Source organism: Eufriesea mexicana, unplaced genomic scaffold (genome assembly GCF_001483705.2).
Source record: "Eufriesea mexicana isolate 0111107269 unplaced genomic scaffold, ASM148370v2 scaffold54, whole genome shotgun sequence".
Classification (NCBI taxonomy): Eukaryota; Metazoa; Arthropoda; class Insecta; order Hymenoptera; family Apidae; genus Eufriesea; species Eufriesea mexicana.
The window spans coordinates 158,526-174,997 of record NW_016908236.1 but is presented as its reverse complement, the minus strand read 5'-3'; positions in this window follow the sequence as shown (position 1 = coordinate 174,997).

Here is a 16,472-nt window from a genome sequence, read left to right as displayed (position 1 = left end):
TATTTAATTGTAATAATACTTATGCAGTAAATACAATAGCTTTTAGAAGGAGTGTTATACCTTGTTGTTAAACAGTATTTCTTTTGAAAATTTTTACCGATATTTTTTATACTTTTGTATTATATTTCAGTTGAATAATTTCTCTCGATACTTCTCTGAACTATAGTCCAATTTGTCTTGTTTGTATGTTAACAGTCAATATAATTTAATCTTTTGCCCTCAGTCGCCATTTAATCAGAGTGCAAAGATAGATGTTAATTAACATATCGAATTTAAAATTACCCAACGATGCATGGCGATATCGAAATAAAATAATTCTACGTCTTAATTTCTATACGATTCCCTATTTACTTTTCGAAAATCTTCGAATTGCTATTTTTCTGCAACGAAAAAGTCGCCGAGTGCAAAGGGTTCACAAAGACATGTCAACCTAGACACGTTACTAATTAGAAATATTCAGAAATGGGGTGAAACTTGGCACAGCATTCTAAGTACCACCTGGGCTGCAGTGTCAAAGGGTTAATTTTAATACTCGTTACGTATGAAAGTCAGAAAATCAGATTTCTCAAAGACAAATTCCCCAAACCAGAAGAAAGTTGATAAAACGACACTACTTGAACGATTATCTATTTCTCTGGAAATCATTCGCACGAAAGTTTACCAAAGCTGGAGAGCCAGTTAAGCTAATACACCGGAAGCAGAAGATCGTACTAGCACGTTGTCAGATCGTGCAAACACAAACAAAAAACTTGGACATTGATCACTTGCCACATTGCCGAGTAACATGGTATCCCCGGGAACCTAATCCTTTAGGAAAGACACCGACACCTAAGGATAAGCTAATATACTTTTCGATCGCGTCTGTTATTCCACTGGCCCATCAAACTTGCTCAAACAGCCCTGGAGCACCCTAACGACCACTTTCCCGATCACTGATCGCGATTCGAAAAAGAACTCGCATTCGTACCCCTTGGAACTCGAGGAGTCGGCCGGACAACGGGCGGCGAGCTCCGATCCGGAAGCGGAGGGACGAAGGAAGAGACAGCGACGGAAAGAGGGTGGCGGGAAGTGAGAGAATGCACGGCGACGGGGTGCGATGACAAGGAGGCGCGGAGAAAGAGAAAGAGAGACACGGATCAAGGATAGTCTTTGCCAAATACCAATATTTGCGACCGCCCTGTTGGTACCTCTGCTCGACTCGACCTGACCCGACTTAACTCGACCGATCCGGCCGCAACTCGACTACGACTCCCTTCGTCACCCCTTCTTCTCGCTGACTATCGCGGCCTCTTCTCGATTATTCCGCGGCAGAAAAACTCGTCCATCTCCCTCGTTATCGTCTCCATCCCCACGTTTGCGCTGATTCTCTGTCATCGATGCGCCTCGATTCTGGCTAATAGGTCTGTTTTACCGACAGACCGAGGATCAATGAGGTGGCAGACGTTTGTCGAAGCTTTGCAGAGACGTTTTGGGAGAAGTGTTGGCTCCAGGCACACCTGAGATCCACGTCGAGTGGTTTTGAGAAGGAAGTTAAAGGATTGGGATAGAAAAATTTCATGGGGTGGATAATTTATGTTCCTCTGAACCGTGTGAATGATAGTAAAACTATTATAGATGGATACCAGCGAAAAAGTAGGCTAGGAAATGTACATGCACGCGTGTGTGCGTGCAGGAAGAGATAGAGTCTGTCATAGAACGTCTATTTGATGCTGTTGCGAGATAATTATAAGATTAGTTACACAGTTGGAGTATTCCAGGATTTATCTTCGGAACGATAACATTCCTGTGTCTATATTACCCTGGATTATGGGTTGCTTCAATAATATGCTCATATCTCAGCATTGGTTACAAACGTCTCTCTCGCTGCTAGCAGTTGTTGTTTAAAATAAAATCCATCAGCCCATATCGCTAATAGAATAGTATCAAACATGGAGGATAGAAGAAAAATAGTAAACTCGCGTCTCTGATCGCAGTTATCTCGTTATTAATGGCGTAGGACAGCTCTCCGGGTCGTTTGGCAAACGAATAAATTAAAGCTCCACCTGGCTGTACCGGGAATATTTCAAACGCTACTCTCAGAGCTACCAGAAGCAGTGGAAACACGGGAGACAGCAACGAGCCACCTTGGCCCAGTTGTTCATCCATGACAAATGCTCGCAACAAAATCTTCCCCGTCCAGTCCGTCGATTCGAGCCTCGCAACCCCTCTACCTGCCCCTGCACTTATGCATGTTCATCAAAAACCGTCCACGAGCCCGTCCATCGTCGATCCGTCGAAAAACTATCGTCGAAGCCACTGCGACAAGCCAGATTGATTTCGGGCGTATGCGGATCGTAACGTAGCCCGATTGGCTTCTCGCCCGAGGGCACGACGAGCACAGGGGCAAACGCAGGGGTTGGAGAGAGAAAGACGGTCATAGACGGGGGCAGTGGCAGTTATATTACGCGGTGTGTCGCGACTGTCGCTGGTGTCGGCACATACCGGGTCGCGTCCGATGCAATAAATAATAATTAGGCGCTAATTAGCGGCGGCCATGTTGGCCGCCGGCAGTTGTCGGGGGTGGAAAGCGATGCCAGCGGAGGGAGTGGTGGAGGCCGGTTTAATCACGTCACACACGGACACACCACCGTCTACACACACATCCTCGTCCATGCCTGTCTCGATGTACCACGCGACCAACGCACCATCATCCGAGTATATGCACACGTGCATCCGTGTGGGTATGTATATACGTGCTTCTATATACGTGTATGAACACATATGTGTGAAAACGAGCTGGAGAGAGAGAGCACGCGCACGCACACACCGCCGCTTGTCCCGGACATGTTGACGATGTAGGGGCTAGCCCGTGCGGTCGTACGATAATACAACGAGCACGAGGGTGGATGGCGGAAGCGACGGGGGTGGGAGAGGAACGTGGACGTTGGATGCTGGATGCTGGATGGTGGATGCTGCCCGTGGGATGGCGGTGCACGAGGTGGTCGATTTCACGCGGTCGATCGCTGAACCCGCAGCTCCACCCCCGTATGCTCGCGCTCAAGCCCATTCAAAGAACCTACGAACTGGGGTCGTCTTCGTTGGGTCCGCGAGACCGACCTTTCAACTGCGATTCCCTGCTTTTTCTCGCAGTTCTGATTGGGTTTCGGGAGGATTGGTGAAGAAAGCAGGGGTGAGACGTGACAGGTTCGTCTCTAGTTTAAAGCCTAGTCAAAAAACAGGGTAACCTGTTAGGTATAGGTTTAGGCATACGTTCTCGTAGAGCTTGGTCTGATCCAAGAGTTATAAGGTATGTGAAATAGTTATAAAATCCTAATTTGAAAGCAGCACCCGGTAGAAGATCACTAGAATCGCGTTCATTTTATTAAGATCGGTATTTCGGATTCTATCACTTATGTGCACACTTGACATGTCACACCTATTTCTCTCAAAGTATTCTATAGAGGTGAAACGAATTTTATCGAGGGACAAATTTGTAAAAGATTCGCAGAGTGTTTTAAATATCCGATTCTCGAGATAATTTCGCGTGTGCTTAACAATTTCACTTAACGATTTGAAATAAAAAGGCTCGTTTGCCTGCAATTTCGGGGTATTTAATTCCCCGGATTTACGGCGAGAAATTAACCCTGCAAATATTTGGCTTACAAACATTTTCGGTATCTAGATCCATATCACCGCTTCCTCCGATTCGGCGTGGGAAAAACGCAGTTTTAATTTCGATAATAACACCGTGCTGTATCGAGCCGGGAGGATATTCCCGCTCGTGCCTGTGTGCGGAATTTTCCGAAAAAATTCCCGGTCGGTTTAATCCGTTTCGCCATGGCGGAGGCGGGCATTAGTCGGCGACGAAAGGGAAAAAGGAGAGCGGCGACGCAAAGGGGGTTGGGGAAGAAAAAAAAAGAAGCCGCAGAGGGGTAACATCTCCGCGGGTCTCTCCTCTCAATATTCATGTGTAGACGTTATCGCGCGCGGGAGAGTTTAACCTGTTATTCCGAATAGTTTGTTTGGCTGTCAACAGAGTCCTTTTTGAGAGTGCCTTAAAGGGCTCGTTAAATCACCACGGACATTTTCGCCTTTTACCTGCAAATTTTGCGGAACTCCTGTCAGCCGAGTTTCCTCAAATATTGAAATTGGCTGCGGTTCCCGATGCGCGTCGCATTCTTCGAAGCACCGGGCCCAACCTACCGGAAGCGCCGTCGAAAAGACGAAGAGGGTGAAACGAGGCGTTCCGTACCGACCTCGTTCGTTCGTTCGTTCGCCGACGCTCCCGTCGCACCTGTAAAGTCACTTCATTTACCCTCCGGAATAGGAATAGAATGCCCTCGAAACGCCGCGAGAGCGTTTAAGGGCTCGACGGTGCTTGTCAAAGAAAAATACGCCGTGTCCCGAAACACGTGTCTCGTGATACGCTCGTTAAACTGTAACCGATAGGAAGAAGCTTTTTCCCCGGGACTTTCTTCTCTTCAACGTTCGAACACGTTTTATTTTCCATTACCAGAGCAATTGTCGATACTTCGGCAGACGAATATACTCTCTGCTCCATTACGTATATCGGGTGTTTATTACGGATTATTAAACGGAATTAATTATGGAAACTAAGGGAAATATTAAATTGGAACAATTGGATTTTATATTGGAATTATACGTACACGTGTACGTGGAAAGAATTAAAAACTCGAATTTTATAATGAAATACGGAAAATTGGGAGCTTCTGAATGTTACCGTGTATAATATTCAATATATCATCCTTTTCTTTCAATTTCAAGCAGATAAGCCACTGGAAAGGTACCCTTAAAATTATGTCCAAAATTAAAGGAAATTCTTATGGTATGTCAGTACGAATAGGGGTACGTGATTTGATTCAGATTTCATGTCCTCGGTGGTAAATAATCGAGTCTGACAACGACACTGATTTAAATACAGCAGTTTGATGTCATTGACAGCGGAAGACAGAAGAAAAAATGTACTTCAGCTATCCTATCCTTCATCGTATGTCTAATCAAAAATAAATATATATCCATAATTTCCTACCAACCCCCAGAGTCCAAGAAAATTACATCAGTACCTATTACAGCCTCTCTATATTCAAACTAGCGAAACAGAGTCTCGAAAAATTTGACAGAAGGAAAGAATGTACTTCAACTATCTTATCCTTGATCGCATGCCTACCCAAAAATTAATATATATCCGTAATTTCCCACCAACCCCCAGAGTCCAAGAAAATTACACCAGTACCTGTTACGCCCTTTCTATATTCAAACTAGCGAAACAGAGTCTCGAAAAATTGACAGAAGCTTGAAAAGTCGGAAAGAAATTGCACCAACGTCTCGGACCACACCCAAATCGAAACAGCCATAAAATTTGCCGAAGCAACGTCGATATCTCGAGGCCACCATGGAGACGCCTTGCACCCCGGAAAAGCGGGGAAAACGGCCGTCGCTGGCGGAAAGCACGGGCGATCGCGCGGCGCGATAAACGTTTTAAAATGGCGAGGTTGGCCGGTGTTGTTGGTTGGAAATTCATTAAAAGCGCGCCGGTAATGGGGCAACGATGACGTTGTCGTCGTGCTGTGGCGAAATGCGGGCCGGGCGGGTGAGGATGACGGAAGGGAAAAAGCGCGGCGAGAGAGAGCGAGAGAGAAAGAGAGAACGAGAACGGGTGCTATCGTAATTCTGTCGCATTACCATTTAGATTAGTTAGATTTGCAGGTAAACAGCACGCGGCCGATCACACAACACAAACACGCGACAACGAACTCGCGCGCGCGCCGCGCCACACGTATTCGTGTACGCCGTTGCGCCACGGTTGACATTTTAATTTCATCGCGATAATTACTTTCAAACGGATGGCTTTTTAAGTAGATTGAAATATTCCTGCGTCGCGGACACGTCCGCATTCGTATAATTAATGCATTTCCAGAACACAGGGAAAAGCTTCGCCATCAACGCCCCGCCCACCGATTTTCCCGCGAGCCAGTGCAATTTTAACTCGATTTCACCCCGTTTTGCCACGCTGCACCTTTTATTTCCTCGCGATCCGCTCTGGATTAGTCCCCGAGACATAGGTACAGTTCTCTGTTTAATTAGCACGATGCCTACGTGCACACGTAGCACGCTAATTGTCAGCTTTATCCAGGACCCAGCGTCTCATATCCGCCATGACGAATAACTGTACTCTACGGTCTCGTAAGAAAATACGGCAAACAAAGCCTAATGCCCACAATTTCAAAAAATGCATCACGAATTTCTCGGAAAAAGAATGGAGTAAAACAATTTTCACGCGTTGAAACAAATTTTTGGAAATTTAACCCTTTGCACTCGAGAGGCGATCCTCAGTCGCCATTTAAGCAGATTCTAAAGATCGATGTTAATTAATATATCAAATTTAAAGTTACCCAACAATGCGTGGAATGTCGAAGTAAAATAATTCTATGTCTTAATTTGTATACGATTTATTATTTACCGTTTTAAAAATATCCTCGACTTTACCGCAGAAAGTCTTCGAATTACTATTTTTCTGTAAGGAAAAAATCCCCGAGTGCAAAGGGTTGATTGAGAGATGATACATAAAAATTCGCGATCTCTGAAAATTTCGTCATGTGTTTAAACAAGTAGTAATTAGAATAATTAGGTGATGGAGAAAGGGGACGAAGACCATTGGTCATGACAAACGTCCAAACAATTATTTGCATCCAAAATTATTAAAAGTTTTATATATATTGTTTAAAGTCAAATGACCTACCACGTGTTAAAATAAATTTTGGGAATTTAATTGAAAGATAATACACAAAAATTCGCGATCTCTGAAAATTTCGTCTATTTAAACAAGCAGTAATTAGAATAATTATGTGATGGAGAAGGGGGACGAAGACCATTGGTCATGACAAACGTCCAAAAGATTATTTGGATCCAAAATTATTAAAAGTTTTATATACATTGCTTAAAGTCAAATGATTTACCACCACGTATACTATTTCCACTGATCTCTCGACAGCTAATGAAAGATAGAAATGTTCGGAATTTCGAGCGGCGATATCTCAAATGTGGAACCACGTGACACATGGTGTTTTTCCTTGTAATCACAGAATTGAACTTCGATCTTCGATAAGAGAAGTAAGCGAGATTTTATCTATTCATATCGGAGATGCTTCTGTACAGAGTACATAATGGGAGATCATACCTGGTCTGATGTTGCAATACGTTTTTCTTAACTTGTTGGAAAGCAAATACAGTAGAACGATTATTCGAACTTATTGGGAGACAAATCTGTTCCGATAATCGGTCTCAAAGAAGGAAATTTCAAATTATCATTCGAATTGTCATGAACTGGAAATTAAAAATTGTCATTCCAATTGTCATGAACTGGAAATTAAAAATTGTTATTCCAATTGTCATGAACTGGAAATTAAAAATTGTCATTCGAATTGTCAATGACTGAAAATTAAAAATTGATATTCGCAACTTTATTTTCCGAATTATTTTTATTTCTGCCCATTCTTGATTGTCATAATATCCTTTAAGCAGGTATATCAGATACCAAATTTTCTAATTCATGTTTACTTTCAATTTTTCAATTTACGTATATACACGTGATTCTATGTATATTTAGGTAATCAGACATTCGCATAATCGACGTTCCATTTTACTAAAAAATCGCAAGATTTTATAGAATCAGAAATACCTTACTGTCAAATGTCTTTTAATTTACATATAACCATGCATATACCTGCGTAAAGTATATCTCATCGACCAAATAACTATGATCACTATTGCGATACAACTAATTTTCTAATTCATGTTTACTTTCAATTTTTCAATTTATGTATATACACGTGATTCTATGTATATTCAGGTAATCAGACATTCGCATAATCGACGTTCCATTGTACTAAAAAATCGCAAGATTTTGTAGAATCAGAAATACCCTACTGTCAAATGTCTTTTAATTTACATATAACCATGCATATACCTGCGTAAAGTATGTCTCATCGACCAAATAACTATGATCACTATTGCGATACAATAAATTGTATCACATATACACATATGAGAGCGTTTCTAAGCCCATGAGTTGAAAATTACTTTCCAGAGTTCACATTTTCCCTTTTCCTGGCAAGTAAATAATTTTATTTTCACCTTTAATGTACCTTTTATCTACCAAGAACAATAAAGTACCCTAATTTTGCAATTTTTCGCGTAGATTAACGATCTAAAGTGTTCCTGTTAAAACGAGAGTTCTTTTTAGAAGTATCGGGATTAGCATAAACGGCGATGCGGAGTTCGCAGTGGAAAATGTGAGTCAAGCGTTTCCTGGCAAACCGGTAAGCCTGTTTATTCGATCGCTACTGTGCCTCCACTTGACCAACCCCAGTGCAAACCCTTTTCTTTCACGTCCCTTTTTCCCTTCGCGTTGTTCCGATCGGGACCAAAGAACGAAGAATCGCGACAAGTTTCTGCACTCGGATTATCTGGCGTAATTGAACGTATCAACGATCGTTCAGCGAGATCTGTAATATAGGATTCTTCCTGTATTTCCTGTTTGAGTTTCCGATATCGCGCGTACCAAATTGCCCTGCTTCACAACCCTGTGGCTACAAGAGAGTAAGCTGTGGTATAAAAGCAGGGATAGCTCTGGAAATTTTGTAAATTTTTTAAAAATACTTTGGAGATCAGAAACGTGAAGATTCCTTACTTAAAAGTGATCTATTGTTGGTCCATAGTGCACGAGAGAAGAAGAAGGTTAATATAATTTTATTATAGAGAATACCAGGGTGCTTTAATAATGGACAGGTGCAATAAGAAATATAATGACATTAGAATGTGCTTTCCCTCAAACAACTGAACCCCATCAGAATCATTGACTACTGAGAATAATAATAATAACCAAACAAATCGAGGTTGAAAAATTTATCAAATCACTATGTACATATCAAACAGATCCACGATATCTCCAGAAAATACTAAAATTAAAGCTAAGAAAAGAAAAATAAAGGAAAACTACACGTGTATATTAACAAATCACTCAATCCTATAGAGCCTACGGTAAAAATTACCGTAAAATCACCCTCATACTCTGTGAAAAAAAGACATCAACCCCATCGTGAGTCAACACCATAGATAGTCAATCGATGAGTCTGTCAATTGCTAGTTACTCGACATCGTTGTATACAGAAGAAAATAATAAACAACGTCATGAAACAGGTTCTGATCCTATGTAAATTATGTAAAAAAATTAGCTCACCACGATATTAATCGAAAATGTCAATAAAATTGAAAATTTTAATCAAGAACCTATAGGAATTGAAATGGCTATAGCAATACAATAGGTTCTGACCCCTTCATTTATATCAAAAAATTAGCTCACCAGGAATAGCTAAATATTCATAGTAATTCCACCCATCTTTCTATACTTTACCCTGGAACATGCTCCGAAGGAACAGCTCGACGACCGACGAGCGGGAAGAAGAAGCAGAGAGAAGTAGAAAGGAGGATCGATTTAAAGGCGGTCGCAATTGGAGTACGATAAATCGACGTCGTCGTTCTCTCGACAAGGCGGTCTGAAAAGGGGTGGTTTAAAGCCGGTTCCTCCCCAAGGGAGCCGGAGAAGCGGCCGGACGGGGTGGCAGCTCGTAGTATCGCGACAGACGGGCACTGCGGCTCGTGTAAACAATGGCTCCGCTTCCTTCGGCTAGGTTAGGCGTAGGTGGACCGGAGCAGGCACGCGTGTATGCGTGAGGTGCTTATTGGGTCCGCTGGGGGCTGCTGCGGAGCGGAGAAACAACCCTCTGACCAAACACGGCAACATCAATCAGCACCAGTCACTCGAGCGTCGACCATTGGCGCCAACATCGCGATATTGCCTGCATTTACATCCGGCCAGGAAAAACGTAATGCTCGACCGCGACATCGATGGGCCGGTTCGCCGATTGCCCGTTCGATCCGGCTCCCTTTCAAACGAGCCATCGATCCGGTACCACTCGCTTTGAGCCCCGTGCTCGATATTATTCGGCCAGCCCGTCAACGCTTCCATCGTCTTTTGTTGCTTTTCATATGTACCCCTATCTTCTGCTATTCCCTGTAGTTTTCCGCTCAAGGAAAGTCTCAAGGATCGACAAGGAGCTAGTGCTTTAATTCGGTCGCTCGATTCATGGGATTTATGGGATTTCAGTGGGATTTTTTGGTCGAAGGAGACGAAAAAGAGTTAGAAGGCTTTAAGAATCGATACATACGTAAGCAGAGCAAATTCTGTGATTTGGATAGTTTTTATTTCTAGAAAAAGGACTCGTTTGAAGCCAAGAAAGGAGACTCTGAGAATCGAACAAGGGTAAGTGATCAGAATAATTTTTGTGGTTTGAAGAGGGACCTGGAGGTTCTAAAAATTGGCAAAAGGTGAACGATTAAAGTATTTTACATTTGAAGTAGAAAGAAAAGTAGAGCAAATTTTGTGATTTGGATATTTTTTATTTGCAGAAGGAGGACTCGTTTGAAGCCTAAAAAGGAGACTCTGAGAATCGAACAAGGGTAAGTGATCAGAATAATTTTTGTGGTTTGAAGAGGGACCTGGAGGTTCTAAAAATTGGCAAAAGGTGAACGATTAAAGTATTTTACATTTGAAGTAGAAAGAAAAGTAGAGCAAATTTTGTGATTTGGATATTTTTTATTTGCAGAAGGAGGACTCGTTTGAAGCCTAAAAAGGAGACTCTGAGAATCGAACAAGGGTAAGTGATCAGAATAATTTTTGTGGTTTGAAGAGGGACCTGGAGGTTCTAAAAATTGGCAGGAGGTGAACGATTAAAATATTCTTCATTTGGGGTAGAAAGAATACTAGAGAACAGAGAAACTAAATACACTAGACCTTTGTTTGATTTTATATAATTATAAATAAATGTTAACTCTTTGGGGCACGCTGATATTAAAAGTGTTTCACCTTTTTGTTGCACCGTAATATATGGTGGGACATTTTTAGTCCCTCGAAATGTTGCAATAGCTGCATGCGCATAGGTTTATATTATATTTGTATTCGCTTGTGTTGGCAACATTCAATATGTCAATACAGGTTCATCAATTGTTGCAAGCGGAAGGTTTATTACGACAATCATTTTTCCCTGGTGTTGGAACTAAGTGACACTGTATTTTTATTTTTTGGTTCTTATTGTTCTATTCGCAATTAACGCAACTGACTCAACTACCGAGTACTGAAGACTGAGGACTGAGGACTGACTTATCCCATTCCAACTACGAAAGCTCGTATCTACCAATTATATACATACAATTGCCTACACCTGGTTTTGTGTTTTTATATTACCTGATTCCTTTATTAGTAAGAATATACCAATTTTGTTTCATTTAAAACGCAATCAAATTTCTATGCAACATGGGTCTATTTTATTATCTGAAGTTTGCAGAGAGTTAATTATCATAGCAGATCCTATCGGAATAAAATTGTTATTACAATGACTATGTAAATACTACAATTTACTTATCTACTAGGTCTCAAAACTGCAATGGTCGCTGTACTTAAGGTATTCCGCGGGATATCATCCCTGACTCGCCACCATAAAAAAAAATCTCGGAAAAGCCGTGATCATACTCTTAACGAAATCGCGCGATCAACCGCGAATAGCGACTCGTGTGCGATCTCGTAAACACGGTTTTCGAAGCGGAAAATCACAAAAATCACAGACGCCGCGCGAAATGTTCTCGCACCGATGACTTGGCTCCGATATTATTTTTTACTCCCGTTATTAATCGTTGTAATTGTAACCCGTCGGTCCGTGGAAAAATACAAATACGCGCCTATAAACATATTTATATTCGATTTGCAGCGTCGACCGATTAACAGGTTGCACGACACGGTCCAGGCGCAGTTTTATCATTAACGCATCGTGTAAATATCCGATAAAAGAGAGGCGGACGAATCGAGGGAGGTTGGCGGGGTCGGAGGCGGCTGGAAGGGCGGTAACGATATTAAATTAATTCGAGATACCCGGAACGAGGGGTGTGCGCGAAATTGTCGGCCATCCTGCAGCCGGGAGAATTATGCGCGTCGGCTTACAATAATATAGGTGCTAATGCCATGCAAAGCGGCCCACCCTTGCGAAATCCCTTTCCACCGGCCGTGCAAACACTTCATCTTGTTTTCCCTTTCGCCTCTAAGAATGCGTCTTAATTTTTGATACTTCGCGCGACATCGGAGCTGCGACAACAGATGGAGGAATTTTTCGTGTCCGAGGGGAGGAACTGTTGTTCCTCCGAGGCCGCCGTGACGAAGGTGGTACTCGGTCCTTGGGGGTTGTTTTCTCTATGGCACGTTTAATCGTTCCTGCGGTGGGATGGGGGATACATGGGAGAGGCTGTTTGCCTGCAAGAGTCTTAAGACATTCTTGAGAGCCACGAGGCCTCGCTTTTGGTAAAAGGTTTCTGCTTTCCTACTTTTTCCCAGAATTATCGTTACCCTTCGAGAAAGGGGTTCTGAAATTTCGTACTGAAACACGGACATATTACGAATACTATAGGAAGTGTGAGCAGGTTTATTTTTCCGAAAAATCATTGTATAACGAATAATAAATTATATAAAATATAGAAAAAACTACCCTAGTAGGTGGTAGAAAAACTAAGGAAAGACCTCAAAGGAAAGATCTGTAAGCTCTTGTTTTTAAATCAAGGAGAAGGATCGAAGTATAATAAATGACAAATAATATAAAATAATAAATATATTGGAATCTAGATATTCCTTTGTTCAAGTTACCTTTGGGTCAGATTAAAATTACAAACATTTGGGCTGAGAAAAATTACAGTTACTCTATAACTACCCCCGAAGTAAACCTGTGTACCCAAGCTCGTTTCAAAAGATTTTGCGTCAGGGAAACAATGGAAGTGGAATGAATAACAAATAACACGAGATAATAAATATCTTGGAATATAAATATTATCTATCTAAATTAAAACAAAGTAGAGAAAAATATATATATATATCGCGAATAATATTGTCATAAGGGGTTATTCCGTGGATTTCGTGAAAATCGTGGGAACGATTAGAGGAGCAGAAAATTAGGTCGTGAAATTCACGTGAACCGTGCGTGGGTGTAGGGGACGCGTTGCATCTTCGAGGTATTAATAAACAAACCCTCATCCCCCGAATGATACGGAGCAATCAGCTGAGCCTTCGACCCCGTTCTCGACGATGAGGATGGCAGTGGTGATCCATTGTTGTCATAGTGACTCAGTATTTGAACAAGAGCCCCGTGCTACGGCCAATGAAAGCTTCTACTTTCGGCAAGGAGCGATCCGTGCTCTTTGGAGCGCTCGAAAATCTTGGCTTTCGATGTCGACGAAACATTCGTATCGTAATTCTTCCGAATTTTCTATTAGACATACAAATCTTCACCAATCACTCATCAAATCTATCACCTTTAAAAAATTTTTAAAATCGTAGCTGTGGAAATGAAACGATAACATCTCAAATTCAAACGAGGGGTAGTAAATTGGAAAATAATTTCTTCAAAGTTCAAACTTTTATATATACCATTTCGAAAATTATTTTACCAGACTATAAACGATATTTAATCGTATTCAAGTCGATACATCGTCTCCTAACCTCCAAATTAAATCTCGCATGATATCTATCTGGTATCATACACCCTTGGTGTATGCAAATTGCATGAAAATTATTCAGAAGGAAGTATAATAATTTTTATCGAACATGGAGGACTTTTTAGGTGAAGAAGTCACGAATTCCTATATCGACTATAATTGTGTAAACCGATTTCTTCAAAATTTCTATTTTTATCTATACAATTTCGAAAATTCTTTTATCAGGCCATGAACGATATTAAGTCCAAGTCAAATTCAAATCGATCCATCGTCTCCTAACCTCCAAATTAAATCTCGCATGATATCTATCTGGTATCATACACCCTTGGTGTATGCAAATTGCATGAAAATTATTCAGAAGGAAGTATAATAATTTTTATCGAACATGGAGGACTTTTTAGGTGAAGAAGTCACGAATTCCTATATCGACTATAATTGTGTAAACCGATTTCTTCAAAATTTCTATTTTTATCTATACAATTTCGAAAATTCTTTTATCAGGCCATGAACGATATTAAGTCCAAGTCAAATTCAAATCGATCCATCGTCTCCTAACCTCCAAATTAAATCTCGCATGATATCTATCTGGTATCATACACCCTTGGTGTATGCAAATTGCATGAAAATTATTCAGAAGGAAGTATAATAATTTTTATCGAACATGGAGGACTTTTTAGGTGAAGAAGTCACGAATTCCTATATCGACTATAATTGTGTAAACCGATTTCTTCAAAATTTCTATTTTTATCTATACAATTTCGAAAATTCTTTTATCAGGCCATGAACGATATTAAGTCCAAGTCAAATTCAAATCGATCCATCGTCTCCTAACCTCCAAATTAAATCTCGCATGATATCTATCTGGTATCATACACCCTTGGTGTATGCAAATTGCATGAAAATTATTCAGAAGGAAGTATAATAATTTTTATCGAACATGGAGGACTTTTTAGGTGAAGAAGTCACGAATTCCTATATCGACTATAATTGTGTAAACCGATTTCTTCAAAATTTCTATTTTTATCTATACAATTTCGAAAATTCTTTTATCAGGCCATGAACGATATTAAGTCCAAGTCAAATTCAAATCGATCCATCGTCTCCTAACCTCCAAATTAAATCTCGCATGATATCTATCTGGTATCATACACCCTTGGTGTATGCAAATTGCATGAAAATTATTCAGAAGGAAGTATAATAATTTTTATCGAACATGGAGGACTTTTTAGGTGAAGAAGTCACGAATTCCTATATCGACTATAATTGTGTAAACCGATTTCTTCAAAATTTCTATTTTTATCTATACAATTTCGAAAATTCTTTTATCAGGCCATGAACGATATTAAGTCCAAGTCAAATTCAAATCGATCCATCGTCTCCTAACCTCCAAATTAAATCTCGCATGATATCTATCTGGTATCATACACCCTTGGTGTATGCAAATTGCATGAAAATTATTCAGAAGGAAGTATAATAATTTTTATCGAACATGGAGGACTTTTTAGGTGAAGAAGTCACGAATTCCTATATCGACTATAATTGTGTAAACCGATTTCTTCAAAATTTCTATTTTTATCTATACAATTTCGAAAATTCTTTTATCAGGCTATGAACGATATTAAGTCCATTACAAGTCAAATTCAAATCGATCCATCGTCTCCTAACCTCCAAATTAAATCTCGCATGGTATCTATCTGGTATCTAACACCCTTGGTGTATGAAAATTGCATGAAAATTATTCAGAAGGAAGTATAATAATTTTTATCGAACATGGAGGACTTTTTTAGGTGAAGAACTCACGAATTTCTATATCGACTATAATTGTGTAAACCGATTTCTTCAAAATTTCTATTTTTATCTATACAATTTCGAAAATTCTTTTATCAGGCTATGAACGATATTAAGTCCAAGTCAAATTCAAATAGATCCATCGTCTCCTAACCTCCAAATTAAATCTCGCATGGTATCTATCTGGTATCTAACACCCTTGGTGTATGAAAATTGCATGAAAATTATTCAGAAGGAAGAATAATAATTTTCATCGAACATGGAGAACTTTTTAGGGAACGAAGTTACGGATTCCGGTATTGACTGTAATTGTGCAAATCGATCGATCTGGATCATAGAATGCGATCCCGGGGTAAGTGTCGCGCATACTGTACGCGTGTGCCGCGCTAACTGCTTCGTAAAGTTTGCCGACTCGCCAAGGAGAACGCGGCGGGTATTAGTCGTGATTCATTACACCATAAGTAACTTCGATGTTTGCTCCCGGCGACGACGAACAAATTTATTCACCGATAAATATTTTAGTTGCGTCGTAGATTAACGCTACCGCCCCGACGTTTATGCCCTTTTATTTATCGGACCGCCTTATTTGCAGTTCGAGCAATCGGATATTACGGCGCTTCTATTAGAGCGAACATCTTTTCAAGTATCTTCCAGGCGAAACAGGAAGATGCTTCTTAGTAATACGGACAACCAACATTTATTATCGCGATAAAACCGACCAATAAGGGAGAAGAATACTGCATATCGATAGCCCGAGCTTCAGGGGAAAAATCAGCTAAGGGTAGCTGAAATTCTAAAATTAAAATGTCTCGAAATAATTATTATCTGCAAATTTATATTCAAAAAACGCAATTCGTATTCCATTTGACATGCTCAAAAAATTATTAGAAATTAAGGAAATTTAAAATTAAGTAACAATCTTAATCGAAGAAATTCTTTACACGGTCTTGCCACCCTTAAGAAATTAAGGGAAAAATTATAGGAAAAATTGGAAATCGCAAATTTAATCAGTGATAATTCCAAGAGTTGTACATAAAGACAGACACTTTTAAAAAATCATGGAAAATTGCTAAAATTAAAAAATCGCAAGTTTG